This window comes from Branchiostoma lanceolatum, chromosome 9 (assembly GCF_035083965.1).
Source record: "Branchiostoma lanceolatum isolate klBraLanc5 chromosome 9, klBraLanc5.hap2, whole genome shotgun sequence".
Taxonomy (NCBI): Eukaryota; Metazoa; Chordata; class Leptocardii; order Amphioxiformes; family Branchiostomatidae; genus Branchiostoma; species Branchiostoma lanceolatum.
This window is the reverse complement of record NC_089730.1, coordinates 15,659,838-15,685,309: the sequence shown is the minus strand read 5'-3', so window position 1 is coordinate 15,685,309 and position 25,472 is coordinate 15,659,838. Positions and strand designations below refer to the sequence as shown.

Genomic DNA, 25,472 nt, shown 5'->3' with positions numbered 1-25,472 from the left:
GATTCTAAAGACGTCCATATAACCTGTACGAGTGTCATGGAACTGACGAAGGAAATCATTGGTTATTGACAGAACTGCATCCGCATCGCGGTATTCAATTTTGTCCTGTTTGCTGGACTAATGAAAACGATTTAGGCTAAAGACCCGACGATTTCCATTGACAGTGGCTAAACACTCCTTAATTACTTGTGACACGCATTGCACAAATGTATGCTATGACGGCAAGAAAATAAGAGGAAAGGGTTTTAAGGCAAAAGGGCAGCGTCTTGTTACACGGTGTTTAGGAGACGGTATAAGAAAGGCGGATCCCAATTCTCTCCTTCCATCGCCCTTTACTCCCAAACCGACGTCAGGTACCTATTCTTACAGCTGTGTGTAGCGAGGAAAGATCACAATATCGGTGCCATATCAGTAGATTCGAACCCAGGACCTCTGGGTTATGGGCCAATAATCCTAACCATTGCGCCAACACGACGACGCGTAAGATGACAAGTGAAGGCTTATCTCTGGAAAACACGTAGACGAATTACCGCAGAGAGATCCGCTCTCTGAGGAAAGTTATTGGTCTAAAAGTTTGTATGAACCCTTGTGCGCAGCTGATCTTTCTTCCATTGCAATCAGTCAAAAATAGGTCAAGAATGCACAGCGAGCCCACTTTGATTGACATCGATCCCGGACAGGATCCTCGTAATCAGGTCAAGTTATCGATCCATCGGAAGTAGAACAAAATTAATAGATAAAGTTCCTCTTGATAAAGAACAAACTGAATTTTGTATCATTATTTTCACAAGTTTGTAATGGCCATGATTCACGTAAGCATTTGTTTATCGTTTAATTTGATTTATTATGTTGTTAAAATGGCATGCAGTCAGGACTGCCTATCTAGCCGGAGGCTATTATAAAGGGCTAGCTCTGGTAGCTGGACAATATACATGTAAAATAAGAACGGTAACAATGCTCATTCAAAGGCGAAAACAGAGATAGCTGTTACGTGGGTTATGCTAATCTATGTGGTGTACATAAATCATGCAAAGCAGGGAGTTACATCAGAATACGGAGACCGTCTGTATTACTGTATATAGCTAAATGTATTTAGTCAGTAGTCACATTACGCTTCCGCACGCTTGCTATACATAAATCAGCCAAGCGACTTGCTAGATGCCTGAACGTTAAAGTAAATCCTGAGCAAAAGGAAGGTATCTATTCAAACAGGTGTATCATAGTGGTCGACGAGGCTGATTGCTTTTTGATTGGCACTGGCGCCCGCATACAGACCTCTCTTGTGAGTTAGTAGGTGGGCTTGTTATACCGAATTATGTCAGATTTGATCCTGCTTTAATGATATTCCGTCATTTACAAATTGATGGATCTGCTTAAGTGCAGTAATCATGAATATGTTCGCAATAATCATTTTACCTGTTGGGTACAAGATGCCTGATCCCATTATCTAAGCAGGCTGCTAAACCGGTACACTTCAAGCGAAATTTGTCTAAATGATGTCTTGGTGTTTTAAGGCTAGGCTATGACATTGCTGTCATGTTAATATCAATGACACATTTGGTGCAACATGATTTAATAAAGAAACTAGAGTTCCACGACCTCATACCTTCGCCAAATGATTTTAACCTTTATGACTGACGTGTTAGGAGTGTCTCTCATCAATTATAAATCATACTAGTTGATCGTCTTCACCCAAATAACAAACGTTGTCCAAAGTATTAGCTTAACAAAGAAGGTTATGCTAACATCATCAATTATGCAAATGAGGTCCTTATCAGCATAATTTGATTCAACTATGTTCACCTTCACATAACTTCCAAATGCCACAACTGTGAAATTGCCAGCATTTACCTGTATGGAAATAACGTAGTTACTCATTAATTATGCAAATAAGTCCTACAATTGCATATTTCTATCTATCAACATCCCTCTCTTCCTCAGTTACAAATGTCACATATTTGAAAAGTCATATCATGGGACACAGCAGATTTTTTAAATTTTCTCATTAATTATGCAAATTAGAATCTGATTTGCATAATTATCGTCCAATCATACAGAGTATCACGTCAGCTATGTACATACCAAAATTCATGACCATCCATCAAGCCCATCTTGAGTTATAGTATTTTCTCATTAATTATGCAAATGAGGTACTCATTTGCATAGTTGATATCTGTTAATATTTCTCTCTTCCTCAGATACATATGTCGCATGTTTGAGAGTCCTACCATGGAATTTGGCGGCTGTATAAACTTTCCTCATTAATTATGCAAATTAGATGATGATTTGCATAATAAGTATCTAATCATGTACGTCATCACTCAATCTATCTACTTACCAAAATTCATGACCATCCATCGAGCCCTTATTGAGTTATTCCCATTCAAAGTCTGAACCAAAACCTGCTCCTGTACAAATGTATTCAACCTGCTCCTGTACAAATGTATTCAAAAGTGTCTTTGAGGTACAGGGATGTCGTCATCAGACATTAAAAAAGCCGCTAGGGGGCCAAAACCTATACCGCTTACTCTCTGTCCAAAGAGCTATCTACCACTCAAAATCACTTCCATAGCTTGTCCAGAACACGAGATATCAAAACAGGAAGTTCCGCTGCAGTACCGTTACAAGCCGCTAGGGTACCCAAAATCTAATCATTTCCTAGTCTCATCAAGATCTACCCACCTACCAAATATCAAGTCAATCCATCTAAGTCTTCTTGAGTTATGCTGTACGTTACACACAAACACACAAACAAACGCTACCCTCTGCATAACCTTCTCGGCGAAGGTAACTACATGGAAAATAAGCAACATATTCTACAGAATGGTTACTCATTGCTTTGATATGATCATATTAAGATCAAATCAACTGATAACTAATTAAGTAGATTGTACAAAACATTTTGTAAATGAGTCCTTGCTCAATGCAAGGCCAATTGCAAGAGACCACATTATGCACTGAACCACATATACGTAACCAGTGATCACCAAGTAACTTTACCTAAAAGCCTCCTAAAAGTTACTTGTGACATGAGAAAAGTTGGGGCAGCACCTCTTCTCCCTGGCTTGAAATCAATAAGAACCCGTAAGTAGATCGTAATTTATAGAGGTCTAACTTTGGTATGATACTAAAGCATAATATACAACACAGCAATGAGACCAAGGGCCGTATCAGTCACGTTGGGAAACAAATGAATTACGATGAGGCTGATTCTTTGAGGCGAAGATAAATCTGGCTCCCTATTTTAGTACGTGAGGTAGGCGACTTTTGATTTGAAGTTGTGTCCAGACTACTGTCGAGCATATTGACTACACCATTTTGAGCGATATTACCTGTCAAATGTGTATTTAGAATGGTGATGGATGAACGTGTTCAAACATGGGTAATATCTAGAAAGGTGCAATAAACATGTCTTCTGAGTATAACATTTGGCTTCAAATAGTCTTGGCACGTTCCCAAAAGATTAACGGCAGCTAGAAATTGGTCCAGACGTACATTTTTTTTTTTTAATCACGTGTAGCACCCATCGGCTCTTCGAGAAAGTATGACACAGTTCCGCTCAAAATACTAGTACCCAATTTTTACGCTTCACCGACACGTACTCTAACATCTGATTAATCAAAAACGAACACAACATTCATCATTGAGAGAGAGAGCATCGCCTTAAATTAAACACGACCTAAATGATAAATGACCATAACACTCCTCCATGCCGTTAATTTTGTTGGTCGTTGGTGAAATAAACTAAATCTGTTTGGAAGAAGGCGACGTTAAGTGTTTTAAAAATTCAACTCTTTTGGCAGTTGGCTTTCCGTAAATCGATAGAAATTGGCTCTCAACGCGCCCAGAAAGTCCATGAGAGAAGCAAATTCTTTCAGGTCAAGGGTGACAGAAGCTGTCCAAATGAATATCTCCTTCTATGTCGCCTGCTGCTCACCTTAGGGTTTCCTTATGCCTGATATGGCACCACAGATCATGAGCTTGCAGGTAAAACTACATGTGGCAATACTTAACGTTTTGGACCGCATTGTTAGCAGTGACATCTAGCTAGCTGCAGTGCAAAGTGACCAAGTCATCATTACGCTGAAGAAGATGACAGACGGTCATCGAAACGTCGCCTGTTATGATTTTCTTAGCTGTAAGAAAAGAACTTTGTTATTCAGTCATTCACCAACATGATAAAACTACCAAAGGACACATGAATATAGAGGGCAAGCAGTGTAGACTTAGTCTAACTTGTAGGTGGCCTCAGGCAAGTTGTGTAGCGCCACTGTTCATCTAACTGATATCTGGAAAGCCACCACACACCTCAGGTCATCTTTGGTTATTTATATAACTTAGCACCTTTACGATGTCCGACAAAGACACATTGCTTATCCGATAGGAACAGAAGCTGCCTTATTTATCACCCTGATAAGTATTGGCTGCAAACACTGAATACCCTCATTTATAGGTAGCCATATATCAACGTTGACCGCATATATAAAGTGGAGGAAGTGATTCATCTTATTCTGTGCAGACAGACAAAAATAAGGTTTAAAGTCCGTAGCCTATTTTCAATCTATGGACAATGACATAGCTGGAAACAGCATTTTTTGTCTGACCTGTATCTTTCATCCTGGAAAGTTTGTTCTTCTGAACATATTGTTCTTGGAGTATATTTCACTTACTAATATGCTTCCAGCAACGCCTCTGCAGTCCATTAAACATTAGTGACAGCTTTTCGCAAGAAGGTCAACAAGAGCAGAACACGAGTGAACCATTCAATGAGCTTCTGGCACTCTTAAGTATAATATTTGCACAGAACGTTACCAGAACGACCTGTTAGGGCTGTAAAACAAATAGAGTTGTCTTCGGCAATTTGATGAGGCAAACGATTTATTTCCGTGGCTGACCTCATAATTAACTTAAAGGTCGCTGGGGTGGAAGGTGATTCGAAACAGGAAATAGACAAATTTCCTGATGTAATTGAGGTGACAAAACATTTTCGCTAGATTATTATGCCTTTGGCAGATAAAACATTTCTAATTTGACCTGCTGATCGCAATCAGCATTCGTCACACAGGGTTACAGTGCGCGTTATGTGCTATCACGCTATATACAAACGGGGAGGAGCAGCTCCTCCTTTCTTCAGTGCGCCTTTAGTCACTGCAAAACATATTTAAAATTAATTCGATACCCTGCCATCGAAAACAACATCCATGCAAACATCCTTTTTGAATTCTTCTTAATATTAGCATGAAAGTTTATGTGAGTTGGTGAATTACATAATGAGAAATAAACTGTTCTCCAACTCAAAGTATTGACTTATACCCCCATTCCATTTGGACGGCGCTCTCACCGCGCTCTCACGGCGACCTCATTTTGGCCAGATCGCCGTGAGAGCGCCGACAGCGCCATTGAGAGCGCCGACAGCGCGGCGAGAGCGCCGTGAGAGCGCCGACAGCGCGGCGAGAGCGCCATGCGCGCCGTCACCTCGGCGATGGTTTTGGACATGCTCAAAACCTTTGCCGTGAGAGCGCCGAGGATGGCGATCAAAAAACGAGCGCCGAGAGAGCGCCGAGAGAGCGCGGAGCGAGCGCGGTGAGCGCGCCCAAGGTGGGACCAAAGGGCCGCAGCGAGCGCTCAAGGATCGCAGCGAGCGCTCTATGAGGATTGAATGGTCCTAACTGTAGTTCAAACAAATTTAATTCTTGAAGTGGTGTATCTTGAATTTCTGGGAATTTTGTGGTCAAATCATAGTTTTGCTCGTGAGTAATACAAATTGACGAATAACTACAAGTACTTGCTTCCATTCAAATTAAATTCCCTCCAAGTTTTATTGTCAGTGATTCAAAATGTGTTTCAAAAGTCTGTGATTTACGTTTCTATTATAGCGTAGAATGATGAAATATATTTATTGCAAACAGTTTCCATGACAGACAACACAGAAAAAAACAAGTTTAATATACATATATTACTTAAGACACACACTGAACGACCGTGCAGCGACTAAAATTGAATCTGTTTTCCCCTTGATTTTATCAGTAAAATATGATGCAAGAGGTACAGGTATGACTGAGAAGACAACAAAGCACAAAAAAACTAACAAAAATTCGTTCTTTATCTCTGGAATTCGTTGAGTGATCTGTGAAATCTTTAAAAAGTTGCTGACATTAGACATTTTGGTCGCGCTGAGAGCGCGCAAGGGTCGCCGTAGAGATTCCACTTGAGCACGTTTTCCAGGAGTTCGGCGATCTCACGGCGCTCTGGACCATTTTAGGTTGCCGTGAGAGCGCGGTGAGAGCGCCGTCCAAGTGGAATGGGGGTCTTACAGGGTTTTTTCTCCACATCAGATACCTGACGCAAACGCTGTGGACACGTGCTTTTTACGCAGGTGTGACGTCAGCAGTGCATCAAAGTTTCTGAGAAACCCCATAATCATAACTACAGTATTTATTTTTTTGCCGTGTACAGTTTATTTTGAACGGACAACTAATGGCCCTAGTTTTTTTTTCAAACAGCTAAACATCGAGTTTTTATGTCAGTCAAGAAATAGAAATATAAAAACCAACAATATCCTTAGCAAAACAAAGTTAATGTTTCAATTTTGCTGCTGAACATTGGATTTTGAAACCATTCCTAGTCCACAGCATTCAAGAATGTATCTTCATAGTTTGATATTCCTATTGCCTAGCGCCTATGATAAGATTTGGTCGGCTAAACGAAAGACAACGACTGTAAATATTATCTTGCCATGATCATCATTCATGGGTGATGTTGACTAACAAAAGATTTAAAATATGATAAATGTTGATTCCGCTGACCACATTCACTTTTTAGCTGTCAAATCTTTCCATGAGATATGTATGGTTTTAGGATATTTTGGCTGGTTCGACCTCAAAACAAGTAAATACATTGCAATTCATACGGATTCTATTTTGTGTATCAAAGTCATATAAATAGATCAGACTTAATGGTTACGGCACTGTGAACCTAAGGGCGTGTTTGATCGAGTGTTACACACAGTGAAACCCCCAATCCAGTTGTTTTGGCACAGTTATATGGTAACCCCCTGACTTATAGGCCACACAGGCATATCGTGTGGCACCCATGTGTCGGCCTTTAACGATTGTTCGCGACAGGCTGTTCATAGCAATCATGACACTCGACATAGTGATCGACATGGATGCCACAAATGTCTGCCAAGTAACGTGATTATGGAGTTATGTACGTGTCTAGTCAGACAAATGTATTCAAAAGTGTCTTTGAGGTGCAGGGATGTCGTCATCAGACATTAATTGATAGAATATTCTGTACACTTATTGTACAGAAGGAACTAGATTCAAACATGCACAAATTACAAAAATGAAAAACAATAGTCAGTACCTTTATTCGCAGGATTTATGTATACATGCAAAGCCAAAGGTTGTACAACTTGCACGTCTCCGAAGTAAAAAGGATATAACATTTGTGGAAATCAACTTTGTCAACATTCCAATCGTCTATTGGAAAGTGCTGGAGTGGGAAATTTGAGTTTAAATCATGTATACATTGTTAACTGCATTTTTTTTCCCACAGACACAGGCGAGATTTCGTTTTTTCCCTAAACGAGAGAATTTCGAGAGTCTATTTTATATGACCTATTTTTGCACCTTCTGTCTCACAAGCGGTGGCTTGGAGGCACGGTGTCACCATTGGCGCCACCCAACACCCGATAATACCCATCTGTACATAGAAAAATTATTATTTTGAATGAATGAATGGTTTTTATTTGATCATTTTGATCGGATGTCGGAAAGTACTTCGCAGCCATAGGCTGAATTGCGTACATTTTACATTGTGTTACATAAAAAAACTGGTGCCATTAGGCAAAACGGTAACAATAATAACATCACTCCTATTCAACATTAATACATTATAAAATCGCAGGTAAACACTACCTTAGAACAGGTAGGTTAAAGACGGATACGTCGGGATTTATAAAATACAAACATGATTATCATGTATATATACTAAGTAACATTCTTAAATTCTACAGCTGGCGATCATAGCAATCAATATGTCTGAGTTCTGTTACTGAGTCTGTTCGTTTAGCAGGGTCGTCATGAATGGTATTGGACTGTTCTGGTATCTTTTTGTCCTTGTTCTTATGGTGGCCAGAAGGTCTTTGTTTCTAGTGTCTCTTAAACTGATTTCGCCCCGGGTAATTTTTGACAAATTGGGTGGTTTCTGGGCGCAAAAATACTGCTTAAGGTCAGGCCTTTTGTAGTACAACTCATTACTTCTAGCCCCATAGTTCACATGAACTGGAATTCCCGATCAAATATGAATACGTTCATAGGTCTGACACTTGTGACAAGAAAATCACGTCAACATCCCATAGGTTTCCCCGGGGGAGGTTCGTAGGAGTGCAACAGTACAGTATATTAGATTATACAATTATAGCAATCCATCTAACAGCGGCATAGCGTGGAGGAAAGTAAGCTTCATGAAAAGATGATTTTCAGTTCTTCGTTTCCATGAGCTCTCCACGTCTTAGAGAATCAGTCATTGTGAAGAATGTCTGTGTAGCTCAACTGGTATCACCCTAACAGTTAAATTCCTGCTTTCAATTAGTTGTTAAGTGTGAGTCCACGGTTCGAATTAGGTGATGGGTATCCTTGTTGGAGCTGCAAACATTTTCTGGAAGGGGCATAACATGGGGTAAAATTCAACAGACTCATTACTTGGATGGGTACCTACTGGCTGTACTTCAGATGAAAAGTAATAATGATAATGAATAATTTCATTCAGTAGTCACATCCCTGGGCAGAATCGGACTCTTATCGACTTGGGAAATCATGTGATTTACCTGAAATCCTAACACTAGAGTAATAATTCAACCCAGTCATTGACGGTCCTGATCATTATACTCCTAGAGTTACGGTACGCATCGGTAACATTCATCGGTGGAGGTATTTGCTTTAACTTTTCTAAGCGTTGTTTATCAGTACGCATCGGTAACATTCATCGGTGGAGGTATTTGCTTTAACTTTTCTAAGCGTTGTTTATCAGTAAAGGATATCCCTTTTTCTAGCATATTCTTGCTTAATGAATACGACAAGATCTAGAGTCAATTGAGTTGCACTAGTCTTGCATTTTCTTCAATCCCCTTTGACTAACGGTTTAACTGAAGCTCATCAGTCTGGTGGCTTGCCTCCATAGATTTAACGCACTTCATTAATTCACAGGAGACCGTTTACGTCTCAGTGGTGCACTTAGCTGCACGTCGAAATCTACGGTTTAGGTAACGCGGAGAGTAAGTCATCTAAGCATTAAACATAGCTTAAGCGGCACTTCACAGTGTTACATATTATTTCATTTTGATCCAACGATTTGAGAGTTGAATATTACCTCATCAACTAACAGAAAAAACGTATTGCACCCATAAAGTTTTTTAACTCTGGGAAAATAATTTTCGCGTTCAATAACATTTACTACAATGAGGCATATTTGATGAAATACATTTTCGTAACATATAAAGACCTATCCACATAAGACCTACATATATATACATTTTGACATGACACAACTTTAGTTAGAGTTCTATACTTATCAGCTTAAGACCAGATAAGACAAGTGCACGATGGATTAATCATATTTACCGTTTAGGATTTGCATGTTTAAAGGTATTGAGTCTATAAATTTAATCATGTTGATTGTGAGATTATTGTATTTCCTTCTGGCAAAGTACATTTGCAGTTGATTGTTCATAGATGCCAATTTCCGGAGTAAACGATCAGATACAACGGTCGATACACCATCTCGATACCCATTACCTACTAAGGGATTTAATAAATTAAACAAAGTTTAGTTAGAGGTTGTGTTACTTCTGTGCTGATCCTCGGCGTTGCGCGTGTGGGGCTCGAGTATTTACCGAAATACACGAAATACATCACTTAAATACGCGAAGATGGATGACGTCTACCGAAATACAGTATGATTTAATGAGTAAACAATACAGGTTGCTTTATTTCGGCATAAGATAATCTATGTATTGCCCTTGTGGCAAGAAAAAGAAAAAAACAATACTTGACGTTACTGGCTCGCCGCCATCTTGTTAAGTCATACCCTATGATTTTTTTTTGTTTTTTGTTTTTTTGGCGGTATCTGAGTCTTTTCTGCACTTTATATATGCCAATACAAAAAAATTGATAAAGATCGCTAAAGCAAAGGGAAGCTTAAAACATACTGCATTTCGGTAGATACCACCAGTATATTAGTCATTTTGTACATCATGCGTAGTCTGGACATTTTCCTTCTCTCTTCGAGCGACACCCATTGCAGATCTGTTTTTCATTTCGGCGACACTAGCACCCCTGTCTTAGTTGTTCGTGCAGAATCTGGGTGCTTGGTTCTGTACCCTTTCTTATTTGTCTTTGTCTTTCTTAGTATATGGATCCCATACTATTACGGCTTATTCTAGGTTTGGTCTTACTATTGACGTGTACGCATGTGATTTTACCTTTAATGGGCATGCCCACAGATTAAGTTTGATCACTCCCAATAGTGATAAATATTTTAAAAAATATCTAAGAGAAAAGGGCACTACCTCGGGTTTGAACCCAAGTCAAAAACCCTAAACCCTAATCAACTACGCCACGAAACATCATTGTGTAGAGCGTGCTAATACACGTAAAAAGGCGTCGATCGTCTCAAAAGGTGACGACTTTTAGTTTGCGAGACGGAAATTAGCCTCGGCGATGCCGGTGTGTTGTGATGAATTACCAGTCGTACCACCACACGGTGGTGGAAGATCATTTGGCCATGAATTCTTTCATCAACTGCACTATTACTCCCTAAGCTGCACACGTCCATGGCGTCTTACAGAACTGACGAATGTTATGCCCACTATAAGACTATTGCTAAGTACACTAGAGTTTGTTTAAATCAGTTAAGACATAAAGGGCTTTTCAAAGTTCGGAGGATTTTCTTTTCTGTTAGTTCCGTCGACTTATTGCTCCCAAAGTACATACTTCTTTCTTCATGGGACGGTTACTTGCTGAGCTACATGCGCGTGATAGCAGTTAAGACGAGATTTACGTCTGCAAACTGTATAAAAGCGATTGCGTCCCCAAGTAACGACCAAGTAACTTAATAGTGTGTAAGCGGTTGTCAATCACTGTTGAGGGATTTCTGAAACTCATGCTGGAGATAAGCTCGTAAGATACTCAAGAACAATGGGGTCGGAAAGAGAAATTGCCTTAACGTGTCTGCTCAATTTTACCCCAGTCGTGAGTTGAACAAGCCCAATAAAAGGACATTAAATCGCACTGCAATGACACTTTTAGAAGCGCAATACACATAATTGGAAACTTTGTTTTTCTGATTTATTTGTGATCTCATCTGTGGAACTGAATCACATGTGTACACGTACATTCAGTCATTAATAAGTGGCTATGAAAGTGAGTAAACGTGGTGGGCATGCTACTCCAAGTCTACTGCACAATCAAGTGGCACTACTTGTACAATTTGGGCTCTCCCAGAATTCCATAACAGATTTTTCTCTGTCTGCGATTGTAGCTATCTACTATCGATCTGCTGAAGCCTGACAAACAACTAGAGTAGCAACCAATAGCTTGATTGCAGACTGACATACTGATTTGTTTGGAACACACTGCACGAAAAAAGGTGGGATTTACCAATGGTCTGTTAATGTGGTAATGTTTGCAAAAAAAGAAAACATTACCAGACTTACCAGACATTTACCACCAATTTACCACCAGTTGGTAATCCCACTTTTCGCACAGTGAACATCCATAGGCGTACGGCAAGGCCGTTCGCTCGACTGCATACTGTTCAACATATACTGTACCTAGAAAAAATAAATGACGGATGTCCTAGAAAATCACGAAGGAACAATCAGCATTAAAGGGTGGACAATCACAAATCTACACTTAGCCGACGATAGTGATGTTGTTGCTGGAAAAGAAGAGAAAGATCAACTTAGTGGACTGCCTTGATAAAACATCGATAGCAATGGAATGGAAATATATGAAGCGCAGAAAAAAAATGAAGGACATACTACATCAATGGCTTCACCACGGGCATAAAAGTCAAATGAACGAAACTTGAACCCGGCAACCCAGTCAAATTACTAGGGTCGGTAGTTACAGATTAAGTATTACAACCAAGGATGATCTCGAGGATAGCATAGATAACAGTGACACTGACTGGCTAAGGCCAATCTGGTAAAACCCCCTCTCATCACTGGACCCGCGGCACGCTGGCTGCGTCGCTGCGTCCTAAACTGGATTTGTGGTTCCCTTGACTTTATATTTGGGTCGATTTGTGAGTCCTGCATTCTGACGGGTGAATTTGAGGAAATAATACAGACCACAGGATTTTTTTTTAATCACATATCAAATAATGAAGTACGCCATACATTCATACAATACATCGGTCCATATGAAGACTTCCAAACTACATTCAAGAAAAGACAACTGAGGCGGTACGACCACAGGTTACCCACAATCGGGACTAGCCAAAACTATCATGCAAAGAACCGTCCAAGAAGGAAGAAGGAGGCCAGGGGGTATACGTAGGTAACGGAAAATATAACAACTGACGTCGACGATGAACAGAAAACCAAAAAGGGTAGAAAAAAAACCTTAATGCCAGATCTTCTGTGGTGCCCTGACGGACAAATAGACTAAAAGATAGATGAGATGATGAAAATGACAATGGCAAAGCAACATGCAAAGAACATTGCACGATGTATATTGTTTTATGGTCATATAGTGAATGTGTTGTAGTATGATGATTTGTTGCAAAGTGTGCTCTATATGCCTACCAGGTGCTTAACATAGGCTTCCTATGTATATGACAGAGATTAATGGTATTTCTATAGTGCCCGAGAGTAAAGTACTTTAACGAATTGAATCAAGGATTGATACTGGCATATTCAATACACATTTCTCATTAAGTCATAGGCGTCCAAACTAAAAATGAAAGAATTGTTTCAGTAAAAAAAATCACATTGCCCCTCCTTACACTTGATACCTCCAGATTTGCCCTTGTGTTGTTTCCTGTTTAGACAGAAATAAACACTTAAAGCAATACCCTTCACGTCGTGCCTATTTTTTCCCCAAGTTTTTGCTTTAGTAGATCGATGCAGATGAAGATTCGAAGACAGCTTGATTTATTTCATCCACCTTCAGTGGCCCTTTCCATCGACAAAATGTCAACATCAATCTCAACTAAAGCGATACCTTCAAACCAGTCCGTCCATTTAGATAGAAGATACGTCAATCATATGGTCGGCATTGTTTTTGTTTGAGACCTTTTTGAACATCCCCTCCTTTGAAGTTAACTTGGACCTAGATAATCAATTTGCACCCTTTCGCGAAGATTCCCCTAAAGGCCATACATTGTCAAGGTAATCCCGCACCCTTCACCTTAACATTTGGGTTTGATGTATATCATAACCACTCTCAGCAATCTTATAGTTATCGGTCCTTGAGTGGCAATGTATTTGTTATATGTCCATAATGTAGTTCAAGGTAGCGGAGAAAGCATCTAACGTCAAGATGCTTAATTATTAAACCCAAAGTATTCTACTAAAGGGACGTTGGTAGCCATTCAGCGATTACTAAAGCGGGTACCTCACTGGACTGCGGCACTTTGTCGCTCTCACTGCGTCCTAAATTGGATTTGTGCTACCCTTAACTTTACAGCGGGAATAGCATGCAACACGTTCAAGTTTAACTAAAAAGATAATAAAACACAAAAAGCGTAAAAAAGATTCGTTGAACGCCGTGTAATATCGCCCGGCCACATCGAGGTTGCCAACGTGCCGCAGCTTCAGTGAGATACCCGGTACCCGCTAAAGGTCATAGATGAATATGTGCTGCCTGCAGCCGGTAATGCTGTAAAAAAACTCGTAATCATATAATTTCTGTGTAGTATATACTAGAAGCAGACGATTTTGTGTACTAAACCTGTATGCACCGACATGCACCACAAAATAGATTGCATGAGTAACCAACTAAGATACGATAGCAATAGTTTAAAAAAACAGGACTATCGAAGACGGTCTATGGATATGAGCCGAGTCTTGACCAAGTTTCGATATTGACGGACATGCATGGTACCGTTTGAAGATTCTGATATGTTGGAAACAACATATACATCCCGATGCGTGCTAATGCACATGAAATAACATGAGTGTACCCTACTTTCGAAGTGCTTCTGTGCGCGTTCACATTTTCACATTGGCAGGACCGTCAGGCTACCCGACAATGAAGATGCAAAAGAGGGAAAACTTACCCATATTTTAATGTATAGTATGCTTGCAGTCGTTGTGCTATAGATACTATTGATCGGTACTACAGAATGCTACGCACATTCAATTCCTGGATTGTTCCTGAAGATGAAGATTTGATTAAGTTGCCGCGTCTAGCTATAGCTGCTGTCATAGACTGCCTTACAGCCTTACAGTCCAATAGCATGGCTGTGCTTCCATGCATGAACTAATCACTTCTCTCTAAAAGTATATCAAGTTGAACATAAAACTTTGTAGTCTTGCTACATAAGCTGCAACTGTGCATAAGCATAAACGCCTATCTGTAAATTTTAAAAGAATGGAAATAAAAGTTGATAGACTTTCGTCCTATAAAACCGTAATGGCGCACAGTTTGCTCACCTTTTGTAGCACGGATGAGCTCAATTTGCCACAGTTTGGAAATAAAACCTAACTGAATTCTGCCTAGTATAAACGTACAACACAACGTGCAGTGGCCCCATAATCTTTCAAAACTTCAGCTTCGATGTAATACTTGATATATAGTCCATGGGCCAGGTCCCTCAAAATAGCCACTTGGTACCAAATAGAGGGACAAAGGGTGACTAACTTTTTTGAAAAGGTTGATTCCTCTACTTTATCATTATGCATGATAACAATGTCAAATGTCCAGCTTTTTAGGAATTATCACGTGATATGGTGACGTCATCAAAATGGACCTCGATTATGGGGACTTAATTCAGAGGACTGGGACAAAGTATCAAACATCAATAATTTTCGGTGAAAATCGGTTTACAGGCAAAAGATACCACAGGAATCACGAAATAGTATGTTTTTGGTTGATATTTCAACTCTATAAGAAGCTATGAGTCTTTGAAGTCCATTTTGGGGGTAATTTTGTGTGAAAAATATGTATTGTTTACATTTCAAAATCAGGCATTTATTTGGGCTACCTATGGGGTCTTGTGTAATACATGATGTTGATAGGCCATATCATTTTCTGCATTTTGGGCTTTGAATCAACAAAATCCGTCAAAAGTATCAGGAGTTATAAGGGTTTTAAGAATTACACCCGACGGCTATGTTATCAAATATCGCAATGCATCATGGGTGATTTTAAGAGGGTCTGTCTGTGAAATACCTGGTAGCAAAGGACAAAATGTCGTTCTTTTTTTTAATTTTGGGTGGTGGTAAGGCCTTGGTCCAATTGTAGAAAATGGGTAAGTTTTGGGATAACTGGTGGTCACCGGTTGCCATGGAAACGGTCATTTTTTAAAAATGGCAATTTTTTATCTGCAAAGGCTCAATCTCGTCCAGAATACACCGCCTTTGGCCTACAGAAACGCCAACTAATTAGCGTTTTTCATCGTAAGTGGGTTTGTTGATTTTAGTATTGATATGGATTTTTGTAAGCTATTCAAATGGTAAAAGCTAGGAGAATTAACGGAAGCTGTTTTGTATAAATCGTTTCTTTCGGCCTCATATAGAGGGCATTGGCAAATGAAATGTATTTCATTTTCCACTGCGTTCATTGTACAAAACTTACAATGAATCTGTAAGGTTTGAATCTGTAAGGTTTCCAAGAACGCATCTGAGGCCCTGTCTACAAATTAAGGCTGCGATTAATGAGCGGCCAGGTTTGATTTAAAAGACACCAAGGCATGCAGAATATGAAAAGTTCTTTACATATGGAATTCATCAAATAATCCGTCAAATTTTTGATAGCTCAGCGGTCGTGGCCTCTGGTACCATGGTGGAAATAGGAGGTAAAAGGTTTACAAAAATCCCTACAATGGCCAGGTTTAATTGATAGCAATACCAATTTAAATGGTATTGAACATCATACATATCTTGAAATCTTCTTTTGCTTCAAAACATTTACTTCAAACGCGTTGGCGTATTGTGAAGAACGCTGGCCCCATGCATTAATTAAGAATCTGAAAACACTGGGGCCATTGGTCGTGTACAACTTCAACAGGGTACTTGTCTCTCGGCCAGTCAGACAATCGACCCTGCTTACTCAGCAGTAGAACTGTAATTTTAACAAATTGTCCCTGGGTATCAAGCTTCAGCACCTAATAGATGGCATGGCTCACATACCGGTGGATCAGAACAGACTTAAATCAAGATATATTCAGAGGAGGAAAATCCTTCCCCTATCCTTGAGGAATGATAAACATGATACACAGGTTTACAGATGAAGGAATGGGCCTCTCTAGCTCTAAAGTTGGCCCAACGGCCCTACTGTTGATTGGAGATAACTCTCTTCAACAAGCTATTAATTGAAAAAAGTGTATATCCTTTCCCAATGTCATCTGGTGCAATCAAAGTACATGTTTTTTCTTCCTAGATTAAACAGTTGAGTGTTCTGAAAAAAAGGATGAGCTTTATGCAAAGCAACGCAGAAAAATGCAATCATTGCACTCAGAATTTTAGCCCATTTATCTTCTGATATCAAAACGGAGAGACACTATAAGTTGCTGCCTTTTGCCGCATATCTGCATGGGGTCATCCCCTTAAGACAACTATGGCCAGCAACCGTAAGCTTTATTCGAAGGAAATTGTTATTCACGTTTTGATGTCGCGTCCGTATATAGCCTGCATTCCCTATCAAAGTCGGGTCGAATTCCCTTGTTCAACCTTCCTCTGCACTTAGGTCCATTTTGAAGACTGCCCAGGCTTTCCTCCAGAGAAGAGTGCTATGGAAAAAGCTGTCTTGTTAAAAACATTATCACTTTTCCTGAAAGCAAGGCTGTCAGGCCACGGGCTTAATAAATTCAATCAAGCTCTGCCCTGTCTATTTGCCATGCGAATGGCGCAAAAAGTTTCATCGTAAGAAAAGAGCCCGGCGTGGTCTCCAACACCCCGATCATATTTCACCCGGCTCTTGTAGATCTAGAAATGGATAAGGTCAACCATACCACTAGATCAAAAATATAAAGGTTTATCATTTTCTTTCACTGGGGCGGGCTTTTGTTTTACCTGTCATGCTCAAAGCAACATTTTGATGATAACAGCACTGAACCTTAATCCAACACTTTTGAGAAAATGCAGCCCAGAATCATAAATCAACAAGCGACCTTGTGAGTATTTCAGTAACTGTTGGGTGCATTATGTGAAGCGCTTCCCCAGTCATTACTGCACATATAAAAGTATCCTGATTATTGGGCTGTGGCTGGAAAACAAGGCTTGAAAATAGCATCACTCATAATGAAGTCCCTTGGGAATTATGTTCCAAATAGAACCTTAATCCGACACAAAACAATAGTGAATTTGTTTATCCTTGATATTGCTCTATACAATTAAAGCTGTTTGTCAATCTATCCGTCAACCAAAAGCCAGTTACACTGAGGTAAAATAGACACACCATGTCACTGTCGACACAATTGTCGACTGCCGTGAACTAGTCATCAACCATCATCCTAAAAATGTTATGACTGATCTCCCTCCCATGACATGCCCTACGTGATAAAAACGTGTCAAATTTTCCTGACCTTCCCACCAGAACATGTTCTCTTCAGGACCTTACCATTGCACATTTTTATGTTGCCTACCTTACTGTATTTTAGAAGCAATCAAAAGACTTTGCATATCAGCGCCAGGTTTTAACTTACAGGGGAGAACTAAAAAGTGTCGGATTAAGATTGCGTCGGATTAAGGTTCAGTGCCGTTAGGCGATTGAAGGAAATCAAATTTGCAGATAGGTATTACGTTTCTTCAGTTTGATGCGAAGTAGTATATCAACAGCAGAGCAGCTTGAGGCTCTCCATATATCAAACGATTACGTGTACAACACCTATATGTCTCTTTGCCGCAGAAGTCGGTATTCTGCTGCACATATGTACTAGTTCTGCATCATGAGATCACGTATCGCTATCCACAGCCAGAGGCAGGGGTTAACTGATCCTTTCCAAAGCCATTGCCACAATTCAACTGCATCAGTGGGCGAAGATGGCTGAGTACGGTTTGCAGCGAAATCCTACTAGTGAGATATGGTGGACAAACTTGTACTGTCTGGCACTGTAAATAATCCTCAAAATGTTTTGCTACCTTATAAATCTATCACTTTTCGAGCTACTTGAATTAAGATTGGTGACTGTGTAAATCAATTTATGTCATACCTAGGCAATGATTCGATACGGGTGTCCCGAACCGGGTGATATGTTTGGGTACTCATACGGGCTTCTACTTGTATCACACGGGCTTCAATAGAATAATTAGAACGCACTTCGCGTGCGCCGCTGTCAAAAAATTGAAGACCGGATTCAAACGTTGAAATTAATTTCATTACAAGAGTTTGTAGAATTGAAGACGCCAAATTTTCTCAATTTTGCATGAAAATGTGTGTTTTCTCGGGTGGGCATGATGTAAATAAAATACAACACTGTGTATTCCTCATCACTCTCACTCCCAGCCCTCCCGCGGGTCGGATCGCCCTACCGGCCTTCGGGCGAACTAACCTGCAGTTCGCCTGATACTTCGGGTGATGTGGAATACACGTACGTGTTGTATTTTGTAATCACTCTTGTTTAGATTTTTTTCAAAGTTCAAGCGTCTAGGTTCGTTAAAGTATGGTAGCCTGACAGGTCAATCTTTTTGTAAGGTTTTTCAAAGTCCAAACAACGAACACAAATTATTGATCCTTCGTGTGAGCCTTTGATAAAGCTAGAGAGACACGTCCTTCATTGTTTGGAATGTACCAATACGTTAATCACAACAAAGCTTCCGACAATTTCTTTCTCGGCACCGCTTTATTTGGGATTTACTTCGACTTACATGCCTCCTATTCTCCTACACATAAGTTATGAATTCAAAACTGAGTGGTGGCAATTTAGCAGATTGCACCCCGTGTAAAACGGGCTTTGGTCGGGAATTGAATCACTAAATCTTATTAAAGGCGTGTCTAAGGTAATCAAAGGTGGCATAATTCATCTTAGGTTTATGTCAGATGTCTGCGTAAAAAATTTACATAACACAAATAATAAGCGCAAGGTAAAATATGTCAGCGAAATTCTTCGGGAAAATGGCTCTTGCTGATACCCTGTTTCTGACACGAATCTGTCAATGAGCATACTTGTAGATTATAAACTCATCAATCATTGCCTCTAATGTTTATTATCTCTTATGCTTTATACAGTGTAATAGGTAAAACTTCGCTTTGACCTTCACCGACAATAAGATAAAAAGTTTCCCATGTAAAACTTCAAATCACAGCTATTCTTCTCAGTCAAAATCTACTTACGATATTCAAGTGTAGCCATTGATGCATATTGTCGGTATTACTCAATGGGAAGTAGGCTGCTGTAGCTCAGTTGCTGTATCCAGTGTGATTACATTTGCCTACATTTGTTTTCATTATCTGATTGCTATTTCTATCAGGCATATTCCATTGTGTGCGTTATGATATTTTTCAAATGTTGAGTTGTGTTTATCAGAGTTGGTTGATTCAAGCAGGTTATAGGGAGATCCTTCTTTGTTGATTCTTAGTAAATGAATAGGAAATAAAAGTCATCACGATATCCAGTTTGATTCTCGTCATTTCTAGAACAAAACTAGCTTTTTACACAAGAAGCAAATTACAGCCATACTTTTGCATAAAGTCATGCACATCACTTTTTTTGTTGATACCATCGGAGATATTAAATCAAACCCTTAATGAACTGGTACTGTGCTACGAACACGAGAACACAAAATCCTCATCTGGTTGCACCATGCAGTTCAATAGGATTTTGTACTATCTAACATCTTCAATGGCTTTCGTAAGATTACAATGTGCCCAACTGCAAATCCGTCGTTCTTTGGACAGCATGTAACTGCAGTGCGCAGCAAACACCTATCGATTGCAGATTCATGCATAGTGTCTACGAACGCTGTTGATTGACCGTGTCCATACTACTTCTTTTGGTAACTATAGGTTCACATTTGCGTCTTTTGAATTCACTATGTAGAGAAATCGTCCATAAGGGCCTGCAAATTGGTACATGATCCATGTAAATTGAACCCTAATAAGGACTTCCGAAGCTGTTGCCATAAACAGTTTAATAACAATAATTCTCTTTCTGCCTATAAATCGCCTTGTTTTTGTAGTAATACCTCTAAGATGCATTGACCTTATGAGAAACACAGACTATATCTTGTACCGCGCCTTTACGTACATCTTTTAAAATAAGCTGATACTTTATCGAAGAGGTGCCACTTACTGCCTCGTGGTTAGCAAGCGAACTACGGAGGATGGTATACTCAGGCTACCTCTACAATGACCTAGAAATACGATTTATCGTGTGGGCGGTCACAGTTTGCAATCTGGCTCGAAGAAATAGAAATTGCAGTTGGATTCAGGTCATTCAAACATTGATCGGATTGTAGACGGGCCTTAAAGCTGCATAAACTACTTCCGATTCACATAGACGTAGCTTAAAACTCGTAAACGTATAGAATATCCAATCTTTGGGAAAGTAATTTTTTCCAGTATCTATTGAATTCTTTGTCGCCATTTTCTCAGAATGTTATAGACAAAACATGTGACTCCCAAATAAAAATAAATTCAAAGAATTACCAACTCATTCTATCAAAATACGGTATCAATGTATTTGAAATGCATTTACCAATATATTTTATTGAATCGTTAGATAGATTGATAAAAATCATATTCCAACACAAACATTGTGAAAAATCAATTTGCCAGAATTGAATGGGCCTCCCGGCTGTCTGAAAATTCAATAAGAAATAAATAAACAAATAAACAACTGTCCATTCCATTCTTTTACACAGACAATAAGTACTCGATAGTTCTTTACATGATGAGGAGTAGAACAAAAACTTAGGACCATTAAGACGTCAATCTGCCAAAAAAGTTCTGACCGCATGCTAATGATCGTTGAAAACAGGCATTGCGAGCTTTGTCACGCGATAAATGGGACTCCCTGCAAAGGTTGAGGGCTGATTGGTTAGGTATGTATGCAAAATCTGGATAAAATAAAGAGCTTGGTATAACAGCGATGGCCCTTTCAATAATATTGACCTACCCTGATATAGATTCAAAGAACAACGAATGGCTTAGGTAAGGGCAGCTTACAGTTCCAGGGGCCAACACTTTGGAATGGACTCTCTATTGATCGAAGACGACTCACCGGTTTGAAGGCTTTCAAAAATGGACTGTAGCGATATATTTTCTACTGATGTTTTTAGCTTATGTATGATTTAATATGTGCAATACTGTGTTCTTATTGTATGTGTACGTGTCCAGGGACACCTGAAAAACAGGCCGCAGGCCTGAGCTGTGATTTCCCTGGTAAAATAAAATAAAATGAAAAATGAAATGAAAATGTAACGTTTCTTTGGGCAAGGTCTACCGACCGCCCTAGTTTTGTAGCATTGATCCATCGACGTTCATGTAGATAACGCTACTCTATATTGATTCATGATTGTTTAGGGCGCAAATATATCTACGTCAGCGGGACCAACACATCAATGATGCGGATCTCTTTCAACGATACATCATGATCTAAATGGGATTAGAGAGAGAGATCACGTGATAAGAGGGGCATAGTTTGTCAGACTTAATTGGGTCTCGCATGTGATTTTTCCAATACTAATTTTTACCTAAGTCAAGTGAGAGGAATCGTGTGAAGTTCCTTTCTCAAGGGCACAACGTCATCGGGGCATGTCAGAGGATTCGAACCAAGACCTCAGGCTTTGGAATCAAACACTCTGCCATTACGCTACGCGACACCACAACCCGACACCTTGAAGAAAACAAGTAAAAAGCATAAGGGACGTCATCGCCGATGGACCTGATGGATTATACCAACTCATTCCTTACATTGATAAATGGTCCGTCGGGGATTGGCGCAATTCAATCCTGTAAGGGTCAAAACCTTTATTTACCCAATTTCACTCCACTGTCATGACTCAGTGAACACATATACGTCTTCTAGTAGATAGATAATTTACATATATAGAAAATGGAAATAAAGTATTGTAATAACAGCGGCCAAAGCTGTGGCTATACGTGCAAATGGCTGCTCTCTTTCTTTCATTTGTGAATTTTGCAAGAATTCAGTCACGTACACGAAGGTCAATAATTTGATGGCGAAAAGAAGAAGCTAAGTCTAATATATGTTTTGTCTATTGAGGTTGTGAATGTCAAGCGTTCTATCGGCATGTTGACCTTTGGGCTGGGTCAGTCTAAAAAGCAATTTCTCGGAGGTTTATCACGTTCAGATTACTCAACTAACATCTGTCTTTGTTTCAATGTGTTCGTCTGAAATAGATCATGGTCTTCTCCTGCCCAAATACATACTAGTCGACCATTTATCACAGCTGGTGATTTGAAGACGGTTCGACAAAAGTGATATAGTGTATCTGTTCCTCAACTTGGTAGGATACTTTAATGTTGTCGATGCTTTTGGTAGATTTGAATTTCTTAAGTGAAAGTTTAGGGTATCAACTACGTTTATGTTTTATTTGTTTATTCATTTTTTTATTAAAACTTTTGTTTGGTCATCGAATCAGAATAACGTTAATGGTTTCTGTGTGAGGCCGGTCACTTGTACGAATATGAATCTTACCCATTCTCTTCCAACCAAATTGAAAGCTTTTCTGGATACGTAATTGTCATCTACATGATCTATAACAATACTTTCAATCATCTAACAAAATCTTTAACTTGCCAAGGGTTTAAGCTTTCACAGGAAATTACATACCGAAAGCTATACGGCATTCGTTAAACCTGAATGCTTGAATTGTGACCGTTTAACATCACATGAAATGCAATCACAATATTTACGTGTGTTAAAATTCCATAAAGCATACGTAAATCATACTTTTTAAAAGAAACTGTAATCTTTACGCATCCTTAAAGATGGTATTTCAGGCAAGATTTGATTATCTGTACGAAGCATGATGTCGGCAGTTGCAGTAGACTAGTGCAGAAGGTTGTGCACGTACATCAAGTGCAATCGGATTATTTATCATCATTACAATGTCAGGCGAATCCTCGTTTTATTGTCTCTAGAGACCTTTTGTAAGAGAGATGGATGTTCAGATTATTGAGAAACGCGCCCAATTTTCTATGGAGATTTAAAGCAGTTTATTTTCCAAAGAAGCACTGGAAAACGATTTTATACTTAATTGATGTCTAAGTCCGTGTACTTTCAGTGCAAGCTGCAACAAAGTGCGTTGGGGTAATTTTCTCATTACTTAAGGCTACATTACAATCAGACCTTGGCCTCTTGAGAACAAGGTCCATCTCCAGCCATCTGCGACCGGATCTGAGATGTGTAATTGCCAACTTTTTTGGGTTCCCTTAACACCTTAACACTTTCCCTCGAGCAGTGGCATAGGGGGCATTCTATATACGCTAATGATTCACCGATACGATTGCTCTATTTTATTTCATTTTCTCAATATTTTCACTCGACCAAAAAATTGAAAAAAACTATACATCAAAATTTTGACCAAAGGATCATTTCTGTTGACAACTATTCAAGTACAACAGTGTTGACAATGCTACCTAGGCTGACGATGTGAGATGTTGATAAAAGAATAAAGTACACCTCACAGCTTTACGGCTGTATAGATTATGTCGTTTCTAAGCTCTTGTATATATTTTTAAACAACAAAATATACAGAGTGTCTCAGAACATTAAAAAACGTGACTAGATCGGAAAGTTGTCACATTCCTTCAAAAGATAAATATCACCATGCGCGATTGGGACTTGAAAGATACCTTTAGTACCGAGATGACAATGATTAAATCAATACCTTTTCCATCGGTCAATGTTACGGCGAGTGCGAGGCATTGGGGACAGATTAAAGGATACCGACCTGTTTGTGACGTTTGTCATTTATCATCAATGGTGATAATAAAATATCATATCCCATGTGGGCATTATGAGTTACGGTTACCTTACCAGAGTCGGCAAAGCACTTTTACACCGTTGGCTTTCAATATGAAAGACAGATGATTATATTTGTTTTCATGCATGAACCTTCGCTTGTACTTTAAATGAGTTGATATAAATCCCGTGAACGCCAGCATTTATGGCCAATTACTTTTCCTTTTACTTTTGATAAACCTTCTATTGGACAACAAGCGTATATAATACAGGCGTTGCCTCATCCGGTACATACCTGACTTTTTTATACACACAATATGCACGTATTACAACAGATACAACAACAATCAGTCTACTTAAAGGGGTGAGTGAAGAAAGAAGTACAGCAAAAGCTATCTGTCAACCAAAAATCATAACAGTCCAGAGCACGATATCAAAACCGGACGTTCCGCTGCAGTAACATAGAAAACCCGCCAGGGGCCCCAAAATCGGATAATTTCGAGATCTTAAGACCTGCCTACGTGCTAAGTTTCCAAACAATCCATCCAGGCATTCTGGAGTTATCGTGTTGACACGCATACACCTTCCTGGTGATGGTAATGATACATTTCGAAATTCTCAGGTACTAGGTAGGTAGTTATGTTAGATTTTTCCGGAGAGGACCACTCACACCAAAACCATGGTGTGTTATACAGTTTAGAATATCGGTACATTATGTCTCTGCTCCAACCAGCCTGCTTTGTAACAGATAGAAAAACTATGGGCAAAGATATGGCAAAGTCAATACATACGCAACATTAAACCGGATGGTTGATAAAATGAAGGACTTTATTGCCGATTTTCAAGTGACTGATTCAGCAGCATCAGCAACTTGTATGATACATTTTATAGCAGCAATGGACAATGGTTACCGAAGCTGGTATTGTCTTCTCTATGCCATCTCAATCAGGAAAGGAAAAGATCAATAGATGGATAATAATAAATTCTGAAACACTCTTCAAAAATGGTGGGCACTAAGACTTACTGACGCTACAGACAGCTGGTAAAAATGGTTTTATAGACTGAGGCACCGAAAAGGGATGTAATACTGAGAGCGAAAGCGGTCAGGTATGAATAGGTATAAATTGTTCAAAAGCAGTTGTTTGTTAACAGTAAACGTCCATTCTCTGACAAAATTACACATTTTCTAACACAAAAAAAACTGCTTGTCTTTGTTCTGTCGCAATAGTTTTATACCCTAGTGTACTCATACTTTAGAATAGGCTGCACAGAGTTATGTCATTGGCACAGGCCCTTGCGCATGCAGGCGTAAATCTGAACGTTATTGGCCCGTTTATTATTGCCCACGAGCTGTAGAGCGTGAGTGGCTT

At 39.4% G+C, this 25,472-nt stretch overlaps 1 protein-coding gene across 4 annotated transcripts in view; it reads right to left on the bottom strand.

Annotated features, from left to right (window-relative positions):
• Positions 1-25,472, bottom strand: part of LOC136442494 (leucine-rich repeat-containing protein 4-like) — a 145,115-nt gene that overhangs the window by 31,134 nt on the left and 88,509 nt on the right. The window lies entirely within an intron of this gene.